This window comes from Dendrobates tinctorius, unplaced genomic scaffold (genome assembly GCF_039654945.1).
Source record: "Dendrobates tinctorius isolate UK_male_01 unplaced genomic scaffold, ASM3965494v1 ptg000003l, whole genome shotgun sequence".
In the NCBI taxonomy this organism is placed as follows: Eukaryota; Metazoa; Chordata; class Amphibia; order Anura; family Dendrobatidae; genus Dendrobates; species Dendrobates tinctorius.
Genome location: NW_027361671.1, coordinates 96,484,328 through 96,502,342, shown reverse-complemented (window position 1 = coordinate 96,502,342; position 18,015 = coordinate 96,484,328).

Here is an 18,015-nt window from a genome sequence, read left to right as displayed (position 1 = left end):
GGTACCGTATCCACAGATAACATGTATGGATAGCGTACACATTCAAAATATATGTCTCAGGAGGCAGGCTCAGATGGTGTTAGGCCCAGTATGGATTGCACGTGATTGCACAAAGGTTAGAAAGGGTACCGTTTCCCTGGATAACATGTATGGATAGCGTACACATTCAAAATATATGTCTCAGGAGGCAGGCTCAGACGGTGTTAGGCCCAGTATGGATTGCATGTGATTGCACAAAGGTTAGAAAGGGTACCGAATCCCCAGATAACATGTATGGATAGCGTACACCTTAAAAATATATGTCTCAGGAGGCAGGCTCAGACGGTGTTAGGCCCAGTATGGATTGCACGTGATTGCACAAAGGTTAGAAAGGGTACCGTTTCCCCGGATAACATGTATGGATAGCGTACACATTCAAAATATATGTCTCAGGAGGCAGGCTCAGACGGTGTTAGGCCCAGTATGGATTGCACGTGATTGCACAAAGATTAGAAAGGGTACCGTTTCCCCGGATAACATGTATGTATAGCGTACACATTCAAAATATATGTCTCAGGAGGCAGGCTCAGACGGTGTTAGGCCCAGTATGGATTGCACGTGATTGCACAAAGGTTAGAAAGGGTACCGTATCCCCAGATAACATGTATGGATAGCGTACAGATTCAAAATATATGTCTCAGGAGGCAGGCTCAGACAGTGTTAGGCCCAGTATGGATTGCACGTGATTGCACAAAGGTTAGAAAGGGTACCGTATCCCCAGATAACATGTATGGATAGCGTACACATTCAAAATATATGTCTATACATCAGGAGGCAGGCTCAGACGGTGTTAGGCCCAGTATGGATTGCATGTGATTGCACAAAGGTTAGAAAGGGTACCGTATCCCTAGATAACATGTATGGATAGCGTACACATTCAAAATATATGTCTCAGGAGGCAGGCTCAGACGGTGTTAGGCCCAGTATGGATTGCACGTGATTGCACAAAGGTTAGAAAGGGTACCGTATCCCCAGATAACATGTATGGATAGCGTACACATTCAAAATATATGTCTCAGGAGGCAGGCTCAGACAGTGTTAGGCCCAGTATGGATTGCACGTGATTGCACAAAGGTTAGAAAGGGTACCGTATCCCCAGATAACATGTATGGATAGCGTACACATTCAAAATATATGTCTATACATCAGGAGGCAGGCTCAGACGGTGTTAGGCCCAGTATGGATTGCATGTGATTGCACAAAGGTTAGAAAGGGTACCGTATCCCTAGATAACATGTATGGATAGCGTACACATTCAAAATATATGTCTCAGGAGGCAGGCTCAGACGGTGTTAGGCCCAGTATGGATTGCACGTGATTGCACAAAGGTTAGAAAGGGTACCGTATCCCCAGATAACATGTATGGATAGCGTACACATTCAAAATATATGTCTCAGGAGGCAGGCTCAGACAGTGTTACGACCAGTATGGATTGCACGTGATTGCACAAAGGTTAGAAAGGGTACCGTATCCCCAGATAACATGTATGGATAGCGTACACATTCAAAATATATGTCTCAGGAGGCAGGCTCAGACGGTGTTAGGCCCAGTATGGATTGCACGTGATTGCACAAAGGTTAGAAAGGGTACCGTATCCCCGGATAACATGTATGGATAGCGTACACATTCAAAATATATGTCTATACATCAGGAGGCAGGCTCAGACGGTGTTAGGCCCAGCATGGATTGCATGTGATTGCACAAAGGTTAGAAAGGGTACCGTATCCCCGGATAACATGTATGGATAGCGTACACATTCAAAATATATGTCTATACATCAGGAGGCAGGCTCAGACGGTGTCAGGCACAGTATGGATTTGACGGCCCAGATTACACAGCGGAGGAGCAGGGAGAGGTAAAGATTGCAAATGCTGGGGCCCTGCCATGCAAGGGGGGCCCACTCGTGGGCGTCGGTACTGGCACTGGGCCCCTCATAGTACAGCGGTGTGTCTGACGGCGGGTGTGCACCACCACCGTCAGAGACACTTGATTGCACTATGAGGGACCCTGTGCCAGTGCCCGCGCCCAAGAGTCGGCCTACCCACCTGTCCAGGGCAACGGCACTCGCACGGTGTCGTGCGCTATGTGGTGACCCCGGCCATGGGGGGGGGAGGCAGCACAGTTAGGGAGTTTTAGAAAGTGGCATATGTTGATGTTGGACATTCAGCTGATGCAAAAGGCGAAATAGGTGAAGTCCCAGGAAGAGGTGGACCAAAGCAAGCCATTTTTCTGTCACCCTGTGTGTCATCAGGGGAAGGTGGGACAAAATCCTTGGAAACCCATGCATGGTTAATTTTAATGAAGGTTAGATCATCCACATTTTGGGTTGACAGACGGGTCCTTTTTTCTGTCAGGATTGATCCAGCTGCACTGAAGACTCTTTCCGATAGCACACTTGCAGCTGGGCAAGCGAGCTCCTGTAAGGCATATTGGGCCAATTCAGGCCAGGTGTCCAGTTTAGCGGCCCAATCGTCAAAGGGGAATGACCTGTGTGGGAGAACATCGATATGGGAGGAAAAGTAGTTTGTAACCATAGTTGACAACTGCTGTCTCCTGTCACTTTCCATCGATGCAGTATTACCAGTTGTGTGAGCGGTATTTGAAAAATCAGTCCACAACATTGTCATGAAACCCCTGTCTCCAACGCCACTTCTGCTGTGTGCACCACGAACGCCTCTGCCAAGCTGCTCCCGGCCCGTACGGCTCGTGTGAGAACCATCACCACTGCTGTGTGCTGGGAATGCCTCAAGCAACCGATTTACCAGAGTTGCTTGTTTATTAGCCAATATTAGGTCAAGGTTCTCCTGTGGCATGATGTTTTGTAATTTGCCTTTATAGCGTGGATCCAGGATGCTGGCAAACCAGTAGTCGTCATCGTTCATCATTTTGGCAATGCGGGGGTCCCTTTTTAGGATCCGCAAGGCATAATCTGACATGTGGGCCAATGTTCCCGGTGTCAATGATGCACTGCGAGTGCTGGTTGGAGGAGCACTTTCTGGCAAATCCACATCCCTCCAGTCACGCACAAACCCTGTACCAGACCTTGCCACGCCAACATTTTCACTTGCCCCACGAGATGCATCCTCCTCCCCTAAGTAATCATCCCCATCATCATCCTCCTCCTCCTCTTCTTCCTCCACCTCGTCCAGGAGAGGTCCCTGAGCAGACAATGGCTGAATGTCATCAAGGATTCCCTCCTCCTCTTCCTCCTCATCAACATTGGCTGCAGACGCCTGCTCCTTAAGGTGCGTCAAAGTTTGCATGAGCAGACGCATAAGTGGGATGCTCATGCTTAGGATGGCGTCGTCTGCGCTTACCAGCCGTGTGCATTCCTCAAAACACTGAAGGACTTTACAGAGGTCTTTCAGCTTCGACCACTGCACACCTGTCAACTCCATGTCTGCTCTCAAAGTGCCTGGCCGTGTATCCTCCCACAAATGCATTATGGCCTGCCTCTGCTCGCACAGCCGCTCCACCATGTGCAGGGTGGAGTTCCACCTTGTTGCAATGTCGATAATGAGGCGGTGGTTCGGAAGGTGGAGCAATCGCTGCAGCTTCTGCATACGAACGGAGTGTACAGGTGACCGGCGGATGTGCGCGCACAGTCTTCGCACCTTCTGGAGCAGGGCTGTTAACTCCGGATAATTTTTGAGGAAGCACTGCACCACCAGGTTCAAGGTGTGAGCCAAGCAAGGTATGTGGCTGAGTTTTGAAAGGGCTATGGCTGCCACAAAATTACGGCCGTTATCACTAACTACCTTGCCTGCCTCAAGATGTACACTGCCCAGCCATGACTCAGTTTGTCGCTGAAAGTACTCGGCCAGCACCTCGGCGGTATGTCTGTCGCCCAAACACATCATCTGCAACACAGCCTGCTGATGCTTTCCACTAGCTGCTCGATAGGGGGACACATCGTGTGCAACAGTGGCAGCTGCAGATGGAGTGCTCGTACGACTGCGCTCTGTGGACGAGCGTTCGCTTATGGAGGAGGAGGAGGATGAGGAGGGTGGAACGCCTACAGCCAACTGTTTCCTATACCGTGGGCTAGGCAGCACTGTCCCACCACCGCTGTCCCCTGTGGACCCTGCATCCACCACATTAACCCAGTGTGCAGTGATGGACACGTAACGGCCCTGGCCTTGCCGACTGGACCATGCATCAGTTGTGAGGTGCACCTTTCCGCTCACTGACTGCTTGAGAGCATGGACAATGCGGTCTTTCACATGATGATGGAGGGCTGGGATGGCTTTGCGAGAGAAGAAGTGGCGACTGGGTAGGTCATAGCGTGGTACTGCATAGGCCATGAGTTCGCAGAAAGCTGTGCTTTCCACCAACCGAAAGGGCATCATCTCAAACGAGATTAGTTTGGCAATGTGGGCGTTCAAACCCAGTGTACGCGGATGAGAGACTGAGTACTTTCTTGACCTACTCATAGTGTCTGGGAGGGTGAGCTGGACTTGAGAGCTGCATATGGTGGAAGTAGCGGTGGACAGGGCGGACTGAGAGAGGGTTGATGATGGTGATGGAGTTGGTGTTCTTTCTGATGGCCTAGAATCAGTCTTTCGTTGATATAACAGTGGGATTCCCTGACTGCTGTGGCCTTGCAACGACACCTCAACATTTGCTGCTGTGCTAACCGGTGGGCTTACAGTGGGGGAAACAATGTAGCGTTGCTGACTACCTTCGTTGTGATCAGTTGCACATGTGGCACTTGAGGTGTTGTGTCCACGCTTGCAAGTGCATGCTGGTTAAATGTCTAAGCATGCAACTGGTATTCAAATTTTTCAGATTTTTCCCTCGGCTAAAGGTCTTTGCGCACTTCTTACAGATAACCTTGGCCTGATCATGAGGATTTTGTTCAAAAAAGTGCCACACTGCACTCTTCCTACTTTGGCAGACATTTTGCGGCCTAGCACGCTGTGATCTTTTGACCCTCTGGACAAGCTGTCCAGCAACTCTTTTGATGTTTGGAACCTGTCTTTGGAGTGCTCCGGGCCTGCCAGATAACAGCTGTTGCGATGTCGATGTCTGCTGTGGATGCTCCTCATCTGAGCTATTGGAAGCAGCACCCTCTTCCCCCAATGGATGCCAATCTGGGTCAACAACTGGGTCATCCATCACCTCCTCTTCTATGTCATGTGCACCTTCCTCTGTGTCACCGTGTATGGTGGTATAGTGTGCGGGAAGGGGCACCTGAGTCTCATCAGGGTCAGAATCTGGCTCTGTACACTGCGAGGACAATGTAGTGCTCTGAGTGAATGTACCAGCAGAATCATCCATCAGCGGCTGTGCATCAGTGCACTCCATGTCAGATTCATCTTGGCCTGGGTAATTCACCATTTGACTTGATAATCCAGGCATGGTATGTGAAAACAGCTCCATGGAGTAATCAGTAGTATGGCCTGCGTCATCCTTCAATCTTGGTTGGGGTGAAGGACACAAGGAAAGGTGTGGTTCATGAACATGAGCCTCCAATGACAACTCAGTGCTTTTACTTTTTACAACTGAAGAAGAGGAGGCGATAGAGCTGGAGGCTGAGTCAGCAATGTAAGACAAAACTTTTTCCTGATGCTCTGGCTTTAAAAGCGGTTTGCCAACTCCTAGAAAACTAAGCGTTCGAGGCCTTATGTAGCCAGACGATGACGCAGGCTCAACACCTCCTGCATTCGGTCCTATTTTGCTCTTGCCACTACCATCAGATCCACCACCAACACCATCATTACCAGCTGCCAACCCCCGCCCAATTCCACGGCCTCTTCCACCAGCCTTCCTCATTTTTGGTAGAAATGTAGACAAAATCCAACAAGCTATATAGTATGTAAAACAAGGTACAAGGTGTCTATAGGACAGGGGAGATTTTGAATTTCTGCACACACTTTTGGACACTGGACACTTTTGGATTGTGTGAGGCCCACTGATATCTGAGCGCTATGTGACAGGCTCGATGGCACAGCTGTGACCTAAGTGACTAGAGGATAAGTGAGATTTTGAATCTCTCCACACACTTTTGGACACTGGACACTTTTGGATTGTGTGAGGCCCACTGATATCTGAGCGCTCTGTCACAGGCTCGATGGCACAGCTGTGACCTAAGTGACTAGAGGATAAGGGAGATTTTGAATCTCTGCACACACTTTTGGACACTGGACACTTTTGGATTGTGTGAGGCCCAATGAATATCTGAGCGCTATGTGACAGGCTCGATGGCACAGCTGTGACAAAAGTAACTAGAGGATAAGGGAGATTTTGAATCTCTGCACACACTTTTGGACACTGGACACTTTTGGATTGTGTGAGGCCCAATGAATATCTGAGCGCTATGTGACAGGTTAGATGGCACAGCTGTGACAAAAGTGACTAGAGGATAAGGGAGATTTTGAATCTCTGCACACACTTTTGGACACTGGACACTTTTGGATTGTGTGAGGCCCACTGATATCTGAGCGCTATGTGACAGGCTCGATGGCACAGCTGTGACCTAAGTGACTAGAGGATAAGGGAGATTTTGAATCTCTGCACACACTTTTGGACACTGGACACTTTTGGATTGTGTGAGGCCCAATGAATATCTGAGCGCTAAGTGACAGGCTCGATGGCACAGCTGTGACAAAAGTGACTAGAGGATAAGGGAGATTTTGAATCTCTGCACACACTTTTGGACACTGGACACTTTTGGATTGTGTGAGGCCCAATGAATATCTGAGCGCTATGTGACAGGCTCGATGGCACAGCTGTGACAAAAGTGACTAGAGGATAAGGGAGATTTTCAATCTCTGCACACACTTTTGGACACTGGACACTTTTGGATTGTGTCAGGCCCAATGAATATCTGAGCGCTATGTGACAGGCTCGATGGCACAGCTGTGACAAAAGTGACTAGAGGATAAGTGAGATTTTGAATCTCTGCACACACTTTTGGACACTGGACACTTTTGGATTGTGTGAGGCCCAATGAATATCTGAGCGCTATGTGACAGGCTCGATGGCACAGCTGTGACAAAAGAGACTAGAGGATAAGTGAGATTTTGAATCTCTGCACACACTTTTGGACACTGGACACTTTTGGATTGTGTGAGGCCCACTGATATCTGAGCGCTATGTGACAGGCTCGATGGCACAGCTGTGACCTAAGTGACTAGAGGATAAGGGAGATTTTGAATCTCTGCACACACTTTTGGACACTGGACACTTTTGGATTGTGTGAGGCCCAATGTATATCTGAGCGCTATGTGACAGGCTCGATGGCACAGCTGTGACAAAAGTGACTAGAGGATAAGGGAGATTTTGAATCTCTGCACACACTTTTGGACACTGGACACTTTTGGATTGTGTGAGGCCCAATGAATATCTGAGCGCTATGTGACAGGCTCGATGGCACAGCTGTGACAAAAGTGACTAGAGGATAAGTGAGATTTTGAATCTCTGCACACACTTTTGGACACTGGACACTTTTGGATTGTGTGAGGCCCACTGATATCTGAGCGCTATGTGACAGGCTCGATGGCACAGCTGTGACCTAAGTGACTAGAGGATAAGGGAGATTTTGAATCTCTGCACACACTTTTGGACACTGGACACTTTTGGATTGTGTGAGGCCCAATGAATATCTGAGCACTATGTGACAGGCTCGATGGCACAGCTGTGACAAAAGTGACTAGAGGATAAGGGAGATTTTGAATCTCTGCACACACTTTTGGACACTGGACACTTTTGGATTTTGTGAGGCCCAATGAATATCTGAGCGCTATGTGACAGGCTCGATGGCACAGCTGTGACAAAAGTGACTAGAGGATAAGGGAGATTTTGAATCTCTGCACACACTTTTGGACACTGGACACTTTTGGATTGTGTGAGGCCCAATGAATATCTGAGCGCTATGTGACAGGCTCGATGGCACAGCTGTGACAAAAGTGACTAGAGGATAAGTGAGATTTTGAATCTCTGCACACACTTTTGGACACTGGACACTTTTGGATTGTGTGAGGCCCACTGATATCTGAGCGCTATGTGACAGGCTCGATGGCACAGCTGTGACCTAAGTGACTAGAGGATAAGGGAGATTTTGAATCTCTGCACACACTTTTGGACACTGGACACTTTTGGATTGTGTGAGGCCCAATGTATATCTGAGCGCTATGTGACAGGCTCGATGGCACAGCTGTGACAAAAGTGACTAGAGGATAAGGGAGATTTTGAATCTCTGCACACACTTTTGGACACTGGACACTTTTGGATTGTGTGAGGCCCAATGAATATCTGAGCGCTATGTGACAGGCTCGATGGCACAGCTGTGACAAAAGTGACTAGAGGATAAGGGAGATTTTGAATCTCTGCACACACTTTTGGACACTGGACACTTTTGGATTGTGTGCGGCCCACTGATATCTGAACGCTATGTGACAGGCTCGATGGCACAGCTGTGACCTAAGTGACTAGAGGATAAGGGAGATTTTGAATCTCTGCACACACTTTTGGACACTGGACACTTTTGGATTGTGTGAGGCCCAATGAATATCTGAGCGCTATGTGACAGGCTCGATGGCACAGCTGTGACAAAAGTGACTAGAGGATAAGGGAGATTTTGAATCTCTGCACACACTTTTGGACACTGGACACTTTTGGATTTTGTGAGGCCCAATGAATATCTGAGCGCTATGTGACAGGCTCGATGGCACAGCTGTGACAAAAGTGACTAGAGGATAAGGGAGATTTTGAATCTCTGCACACACTTTTGGACACTGGACACTTTTGGATTGTGTGAGGCCCAATGAATATCTGAGCGCTATGTGACAGGCTCGATGGCACAGCTGTGACAAAAGTGACTAGAGGATAAGTGAGATTTTGAATCTCTGCACACACTTTTGGACACTGGACACTTTTGGATTGTGTGAGGCCCACTGATATCTGAGCGCTATGTGACAGGCTCGATGGCACAGCTGTGACAAAAGTGACTAGAGGATAAGTGAGATTTTGAATCTCTCCACACACTTTTGGACACTGGACACTTTTGGATTGTGTGAGGCCCACTGATATCTGAGCGCTATGTGACAGGCTCGATGGCACAGCTGTGACCTAAGTGACTAGAGGATAAGTGAGATTTTGAATCTTTGCACACACTTTTGGACACTGGACACTTTTGGATTGTGTGAGGCCCAATGAATATCTGAGCACTATGTGACAGACTCGATGGCACAGCTGTGACAAAAGTGACTAGAGGATAAGGGAGATTTTGAATCTCTGCACACACTTTTGGACACTGGACACATTTGGATTGTGTGAGGCCCAATGAATATCTGAGCGCTATGTGACAGGCTCGATGGCACAGCTGTGACAAAAGTGACTAGAGGATAAGGGAGATTTTGAATCTCTGCACACACTTTTCGACACTGGACACTTTTGGATTGTGTGAGGCCCACTGATATCTTAGTGCTATGTGACAGTCTCGATGGCACAGCTGTGACCTAAGTGACTAGAGGATAAGTGAGATTTTGAATCTCTGCACACACTTTTGGACACTGGACACTTTTGGATTGTGTGAGGCCCACTGATATCTGAGCGCTATGTGACAGGCTCGATGGCACAGCTGTGACCTAAGTGACTAGAGGATAAGGGAGATTTTGAATCTCTGCACACACTTTTGGACACTGGACACTTTTGGATTGTGTGAGGCCCAATGAATATCTGAGCGCTATGTGACAGGCTCGATGGCACAGCTGTGACCAAAGTGACTAGAGGATAAGGGAGATTGGATTGCTTTTAAAAAAGCAGTTTGCGGAGCAGTGGGTAAACAGCAATGCCAGCCTGTCAGGAAGCCTTAAAAGGCAGCCCAACAACCAACACCACTGATACACCACAATATAGCCTCCCCTTGCACTGCACACACAGTGACTGGTGTGTTGTGCAGGCCAAATTGCTATCAGCAGCAGAAGCAGTTTTTTTTTCTTCTCAGCAGGACAAAAAAAAAAATTGGGATTGCTTTTAAAAAAGCAGTTTGAGGCCCAATGAATATCTGAGCGCTATGTGACAGGCTCGATGGCACAGCTGTGACCAAAGTGACTAGAGGATAAGGGAGATTGGATTGCTTTTAAAAAAGCAGTTTGCGGAGCAGTGGGTAAACAGCAATGCCAGCCTGTCAGGAAGCCTTAGAAGGCAGCCCAACAACCAACACCACTGATACACCACTATATAGCCTCCCCTTGCACTGCACACACAGTGACTGGTGTGTTGTGCAGGCCAAATCGCTAGCAGCAGAAGCAGTTTTTTTGTCTTCTTCCCTGCCTAACGCTCTCCCTACAGAATCAGCAGCAACCTCTCCCTATGCTAAGATCGGCAGAAGTAAGATGGCGGTCGGCGTGCACGCCCTTTTATACCCCCTGTGACGTCCACCAAAGCAAGCCAATCACTTGCATGCCCTTCTGAAAGATGGTGGTGACCCCTGCCTATGTCATCACGTTGCCCACAGTGTCCGTGGATCCTGATTGGCTGAAAAAGAGCGCAAAACAAACTTTTGAAACGCGACTTTGGCGCGTAAGTCGCCGACCTCGTGGCCGACCTCATCCTAGGGTCGGGTTTCGTTTCATGAAACCCGACTTTGCCAAAAGTCGGCGACTTTTGAAATTTTTCGACCCGTTTCGCTCAACTCTACTTGCAATGTATTACCATCTTTTCAGTTAGCCATTAAAAGGTATCAACTACCGAGACATATCTTAGGTACCTTGTGTCGAAAAATCAGGAGGATTGGGTTTCTTATTTACCTCTGTTTCGTGCCTGTTACACAGCCAATATGCATGAAGGAGTGGCCTGCGAGTCACTGTAATGCTATAGCATTGGTAGTGGCATTGTTATGATTGGCTTGCTGTATCATGTCATCAGGGATTATAAAAGGACAGGAGCCACGATGTTTGACACACTCATGCCATTGCACACCTCTGTCACAGTTCGTATTGGAAGGAGAAAGTGCTTGTCCAGGTGTGTGTGTACACAGTTCAAATAAACAGAGTCCTGTATGTTGATACTAGTGCTTTAGCTGAACCATCATGCTAACAGTTTCCTTAGAAGAACTGTTAGTATGAGGGTTCAGCTTCATTACCAGTTTTAACATTACAGGACTCTGACAAAACCCCATGAGACTCCAAAGGGAGTAACTGGAGGAATATTGGAGCCAGACCAAGCTAGTGCAACAGCAGAAATGACAGTAGCCTGTGGTCCAGAACCGGCCGCTTTCCCAGAACCACCAAAGTCCAAACCCAGTCTATAGGCTTCACCGCTGGGGTTCTTGTGGACTGCAGACGGGAGAACTAGGAATCAGCAAATAGTGAGCAGACTGCAGGGCATAGGCTGGTCAGAAGAGAGAAGGAGGTGAGTCAGAACCAGAGGTGTATCACGGCACATCGTCTGAATCAGCCACAAATTAGAAGCTCTGCAGCACTGCCTCAGCAAAGCAGTAAAAGGCTTTGCTGAAGCTAATTTATCTAGGAGACAAGTTGTACACCGCAACAGAGCTATTTAAAGGAATAACACACCAGACAGATCTGTGGCTCTTGCCGCTGAACCTACAACTAGTCATGGTTGTGTGTGATAATAGGAGTAACCTGGTGGCGGTTGTGAAGATCAGTAAGCTCACAGACATACCATGCAAGGTCCATGTACACAACTTGGTAGTTCAACATTTTCTGAAAACATAGCCAGATTTGCCAGAGCTACTGGTCAAGATACACCACGTCAGCTTTCATTTCTGCAAGTTGACTACAGTTACTGCCACTCTAGCAGTACTACAGCAGCGCATGCAAGTGCCAGCTCACCAACTGGTGTGCGACATGACCATGCCCTGGAACTCCACACTGCACATGCTGGCAAGGTTTTGAGTGCAGCAGAGGCCAGTCATGGCATACTAGCTCCAACACTCCCATCGGTTTTCTGGTCATCCTCCACACATAACAACTGAAGACTGGTCATGGATGGCTGACATTTGTGTGGTTCTCCAAGTGTTTGAGGACTCCACAAAGATAGTGAGTGGTGTGATGATGCCACTTCTGTGCCTACTTAAACAGTCACTGCACATAATTATAATTTATAAACCTAGCACTCAACTTTAGGATATTCAGAAGAATATTTATTGTAGTACGTAAAAAACTTCTCGGTCAAATATTGACCTTCTTCAGTTACGTACTGTACCAAACCCGTAACGTTTCGGTCAAATTTTGACCTTCTTCAGTTATGTACTGTACCAAATACGTGGTAATAGGTAATGAACCTATTGTGAAGATTCATGTGCTCTTAATTGGGGTGGTCCGTCCCACTGCCTGTTGTAGTATGCTTATAGAAGCCAGTAGATGGGGCAAAATATTTGCATATACTGTTCACTAGGGAGATCCGTCACACAGCCTTGTGTTAGCCAGTAGATGGAGCAGGACGTGCCTCCAGGCACAGTATCCACTGTGTCTGAATAAGCTCCTGGTGCTAAAACAATCAGTGGAAATAAACAACAGAACAGAGCTTGATAAGAGAGGCATTGCTGAAATCTGTGTTTTAACCCCTACCTCATGCTATCTTCAGATTACATAGCAAATACCTTCTGACTAGTGTTGAGCGATACCTTCCGATATCGTGAAATATCGGATCGGATTGGATCGGATCGATACCCAAATCGGATATCGCCGATTCCGATACAGGAAACCAATGCAAGTCAATGGGACAGAAATATCGGAATTAAAATAAACCCTTTCTTTCCTTGTAAGTTAATTCTACATGAAGAAAGGAAACTAAGAATAATGTAGAATGTATTGGGGGAGGTGGAGGAGAAATTAAAGGCATAGAGGTTTAGCCCAATCAAATGGAATAGCAGGAATACATTTTTTTTTTAAGACGTTCGGAGTTACAAAGATATTGACTATGTTAACCTTTGTTATAGTTTGTCAGATATGTATGTTTCACTACTTCCATGCTCTTCCCCTTCTTTTTTACTCTCCCACACTTTCTCCTTCATGATCCTCAGCAGCAGCAGCATCTTTTTCATCAACTTCTTCTTCACCTTATTCATCTTCTTCTGCTTCACCTTCTTCCTATTATTCTTTTTTTTACATTCTTCATATTCTTCTTATTCAACTATTCTTCTTCTTCATATTCTACTTCTTCATCTTCTTCCTATTCTTCTTCTTCATCATATTCTTATTTGTGACAGGCATTCCTGTAGTTGTTATCTATAAAAGTTTGAAGATTACACCTTCCGTTCTGCCTGTCACAAAAGATTTACAACAGGATTTGTCCGCGTTCAATTTGGCCTGCAGCAGCAGGCATTTTCCAGGGGCACCACGAGGAGGAACGTACTCACCTGCATACACTGCTTAGTCTTCTTCTGCTTATAATTTAGATAATATCTTTTGCTCTGATTTTTAGTCTTATGCTTAATGTTCTTCTGCTTTTTGTTCTTCTGCTTCTTGGTCTTCTGTCTTTTGTTGTTCTGTATCTTGGTGGTTGTCTTCATGTTCTTTGTCCTCTTGGTCATCTTCTTCAGGGTCATCTTTTTGGTCTTCTTTGGGGTGGTCTTCAGGGTTGTCGTCAGGGAGATCCAGAGTGATTACCAAAAACCATTTCAAAAAGCTTGAACTTGGAAATGTAGCAGAAGGTACAAGAAGGCTGAGGAACTGCCGAGAACCAGCTGACGGTACTGGAACCCGGATGGGTAGCAGAAGGAACAAGAGCCAATGGCACTACCGAGGACCAGCTGACGGTACTGGAACCCGGTTACTAAGCAGGAGTTACCTGTGCTAGAAAGCACTACCAAGGACCAGCAGACGTTGCTGGAACTCGGATTCCGAGATGGAGGCACCTAAGCCAAAGACACTGCCGAAAACCAGCTGATGGTGCTGGAACCCGGAGGGGCAGCAGAAGGAACAAGAGCCAATGGCACAACTGAGGACCAGCTGACGGTACTGGAGCCCGGTTACTAAGCAGGAGTTACCTGTGCTAGAAAGCACTACCAAGGACCAGCAGACGTTGCTGGAACTCGGATACCGAGATGGAGGCACCTAAGCCAAAGGCACTGCCGAGAACAAGCTGATGGTGCTGGAACCCGAAGGGGCAGCAGAAGGAACAAGAACCAATGGAACTACCGAAGACCAGATGACGGTGCTGGAACCCGGAGGGGCAGCAGAAGGAACAAGGGCCAATGGCACTACCGAGGACCAGCTGACGGTACTGGAACACAGTTACTAAGCAGGAGGTACCTGTGGTAGAAAGCACTACCAAGGACCAGCAGACGTTGCTGGAACTCGGATACCAAGAAGGAGGCACCTAAGCCAAAGGCACTGCCGAGAACTAGCTTACGGTCCTGGAACCTGATGGGTAGCAGAAGGTACCCATGAAAAACAATGTTGCAAGGCCGCGAGCTGGCCGCAGTCACCGAAACCCACAGTCCTACAGGGGGTGCTTGTCCTATTGGCACTACGGAACCAGCCTTTATTGCCAGATCCCGCAGCCCACATAGGAAGCACCTAAACTGCAGGCACCATAGAGTCAGCTAACCTGACCGCAACACGACAGGACAATGTATTGGTTCCAAAGTGACGTTGACACTACCCGGAAACAGCTGGCGTGCTGGAACCAGGCTGGGCAGGAGGGAGTACCTGTGCCAAAGACACTTCTGAGCAGCAACTGGCGGTGTTGGAGCCCAGGGTCAATCATGGAGTAGGCTGAGGCCTAATTGGAGCAAGTTTAAAATCAGTTGTAGTGTGAATGTGGAGGGAGCAGGAGATATTGCCGGAAACACAGCAGGGGAGCAGCTGACATTACTGAACCCCACTAACACTGGAGCTAGTGTTTTTCTCTGTGCAGACGGCACTTCTGAGCAGCAACTGGCGGTGTTGGACCCCAGGGTCAATCATGGACTAGGCTAAGGTCTAATTGGAGCAAGTTTAATATCTGATGTTGGGATGAATGTGGAGGGAGCAGGAGATATAGCCGGACACACAGCAGGGGAGCAGCTGGCGTTACTGAACCCCACTAACACAGGAGCTAGTGTTTTTCTCTGTGCAGATGGCACTTCTGAGCAGCAACTGGCGGTGTTGGAGCCCAGGGTCAATCACGGAGAAGACTAAGGCCTAATTGGAGCAAGTTTAATATCTGATGTTGGGATTAATGTGGAGGGAGCAGGAGATATAGCCGGACACACAGCAGGGGAGCAGCTGACGTTAGTGAACTCCACTAACACAGGAGCTAGTGTTTTTCTCTGTGCAGACGGCACTTCTGAGCAGCAACTGGCAGTGTTGGAGCACAGGGTCAATCATGGTGTAGGCTGAGGCCTAAATTGGAGCAAGTTTAATATATGATGTTGGGATGAATGTGGAGGGAGCAGGAGATGTTGCTGGACACACAGCAGGTGAGCAGCTGGCGTTACTGAGCCCCACTAACACAGTAGCTAGTGCTTTTCTCTGTGCAGACGGCACTTCTGAGCAGCAACTGGCGGTGTTGGAGCCCAGGGTCAATCATAGAGTAGGCTAAGGCATAATTGGAGCAAGTTTAATATCTGATGTTGGGATGAATGTGGAGGGAGCAGGAGATGCTGCCGGACTCACAGCAGGGGAGCAGCTGACGTTACTGAGCCCCACTAACACAGGAGCTAGTGTTTTTCTCTGTGCAGACGGCACTTCTGAGCAGCAACTGGCAGTGTTGGAGCCCAGGGTCAATCATGGAGTAGGCTAAGGCCTATTTGGAGCAAGTTTAATATCTGATGATGGGATGAATGTGGAGGGAGCAGGAGATGTTGCCGGACACACAGCAGGGGAGCAGCTGGCATTACTGAGCCCCACTAACACAGGAGCTAGTGTTTTTCTCTGTGCAGACGGCACTTCTGAGCAGCAACTGGCAGTGTTGGAGCCCAGGGTCAATCATGGAGTAGGCTAAGGCCTATTTGGAGCAAGTTTAATATCTGATGATGGGATGAATGTGGAGGGAGCAGGAGATGTTGCCGGACACACAGCAGGGGAGCAGCTGGCATTACTGAACCCCACTAACACAGGAGCTAGTGTTTTTCTCTGTGCAGACGGCACTTCTGAGCAGCAACTGGTGGTGTTGGAGCACAGGGTCAATCATGGCGTAGGCTGAGGCCTGATTGGAGCAAGTTTAATATCTGATGTTGGGATGAATGTGGAGGGAGCAGGAGATGTTGCTGGACACACAGCAGGGGAGCAGCTGGCGTTACTGAACCCCACTAACACAAGAGCTAGTGTTTTTCTCTGTGCAGATTGCACTTCTGAGCAGCAACTGGCGGTGTTGGAGCCCAGGGTCAATCATGGAGTAGGCTAAGGCCTAATTGGAGCAAGTTTAATATCTGATGTTGGGATGAATGTGGAAGGAGCAGGAGATATAGCCGGACACACAGCAGGGGAGCAGCTGGTGTTACTGAACCCCACTGACACAGGAGCTAGTGTTTTTCTCTGTGCAGACAGCACTTCTGAGCAGCAACTGGCGGTGTTGGAGCCCAGGGATTACAGTTCAGGTGGTACAAACATGAACACAACAAGAGGCCTGTATACTGTTGCCAACCAATTATTTAATCTGGAAGAGGACTGGCAAATTCCAGCGAGATCCAGGCTTTGTTCATTTTCAGAAAAGTAAGCCGGTCAACGTTATCGGAGGATAGTCGCATGCGACGATCTGTTAGTGCACCACCTGCAGCACTAAAGACGCATTCCGATAATACACTAGCAGCAGGGCAAGCCAGCACCTCCAATGCATACTGGCTAAGCTCTGGCCATGTATCCAGCTTAGAGACCCAAAATTTGAAGGGGAAGAGCCGTCTGGGAGTACACTGAGAGGGCAAGACATGTAGTCTGTCACCATTTGACGGAAACATTGCCTCCTGCTGACTGGCGCCGTCTGTGATGTTGTAGACATTTGTGGCAGGCACCCAAAACTTTGCCACATTTGGGCCATACTGGTCTTGCCTTGTGCTGAGGCGCTGCCTCTGCTCTCTCTTTGTGCAGAGCTTCCTCCACTGCCTCGACGCACAGAGCTGCTTTGTAAAGCACTAACAGCTCTGCTCTCGGGTGGAATGGAGAACATGATGGAATGCACCAGTGTGTCTTGGTACTCCCGCATTTTATGCTCCCGATTCAACGGTGTTATGAGGCTTTGTAAGTTGTCCCGGTAGCGAGGATCTAGGAGGGTGTACACCCAATTATCAGCCGTGTTGAGAATGTGGGCGATGCGGCGGTCGTTTCTCAGGCACTGCAGCATGAAATCAACCATGTGCTGCAGACTCCCAACTGGGGAAGAAACGCTGTCCCCTGCTTGAGGCGTCATTTCTGCCTGCTCTGCATCACCCCACCCTCGCTCTACATACTGACTACTAGAGCAATGTGTACCTCCCTCCTCTGGAGAGATGTCTTCCTCCTCCATTGACTCCTCCTCATCCTCCTCACAAAGTGTCCCCTGCCTAGGCCTTTGTGAGGAACCACGTTGCGCAGACTGTCCAGAAGCAAATGGCATTTGTGACTCCTCATCCTCCACCTCTTCCAAAACCTCATCTCTTAGTGCTTGCAGTGTTTTTTGAAGCAGGCAGATAAGGGGGACAGTCATGCTGACTAGTGCATCATCTGCACTCGCCATCCATGTGGAATCATCGAAGGCACGCAAAATGTGGCAGATGTCCTTCATAGAAGCCCACTCAGTGGTGGTGAAGTGTGAACGGTGCGCAGTGCGACTTGTTTGTGCCTGATGCAGCTGGTACTCCATTACTGCTGCCTGCTGCTCACACAACCGCTCCAACATATGTAACGTTGAATTCCACCTGGTGGGTAGGTCACATATGATGTGATGTTCCGGAAGGCGGAATCGGCGCTGCAGAGCTGCAATGCGCGATCTTGCCATCAAAATCTTGCGATCTTGTGCAGCAGTGCATCAAGATCCGAATAGTCCCTCAAAAAATTCTGCACGACCAAGTTGAGCACATGTGCCAGACATGGGAAGTGAGTGAGG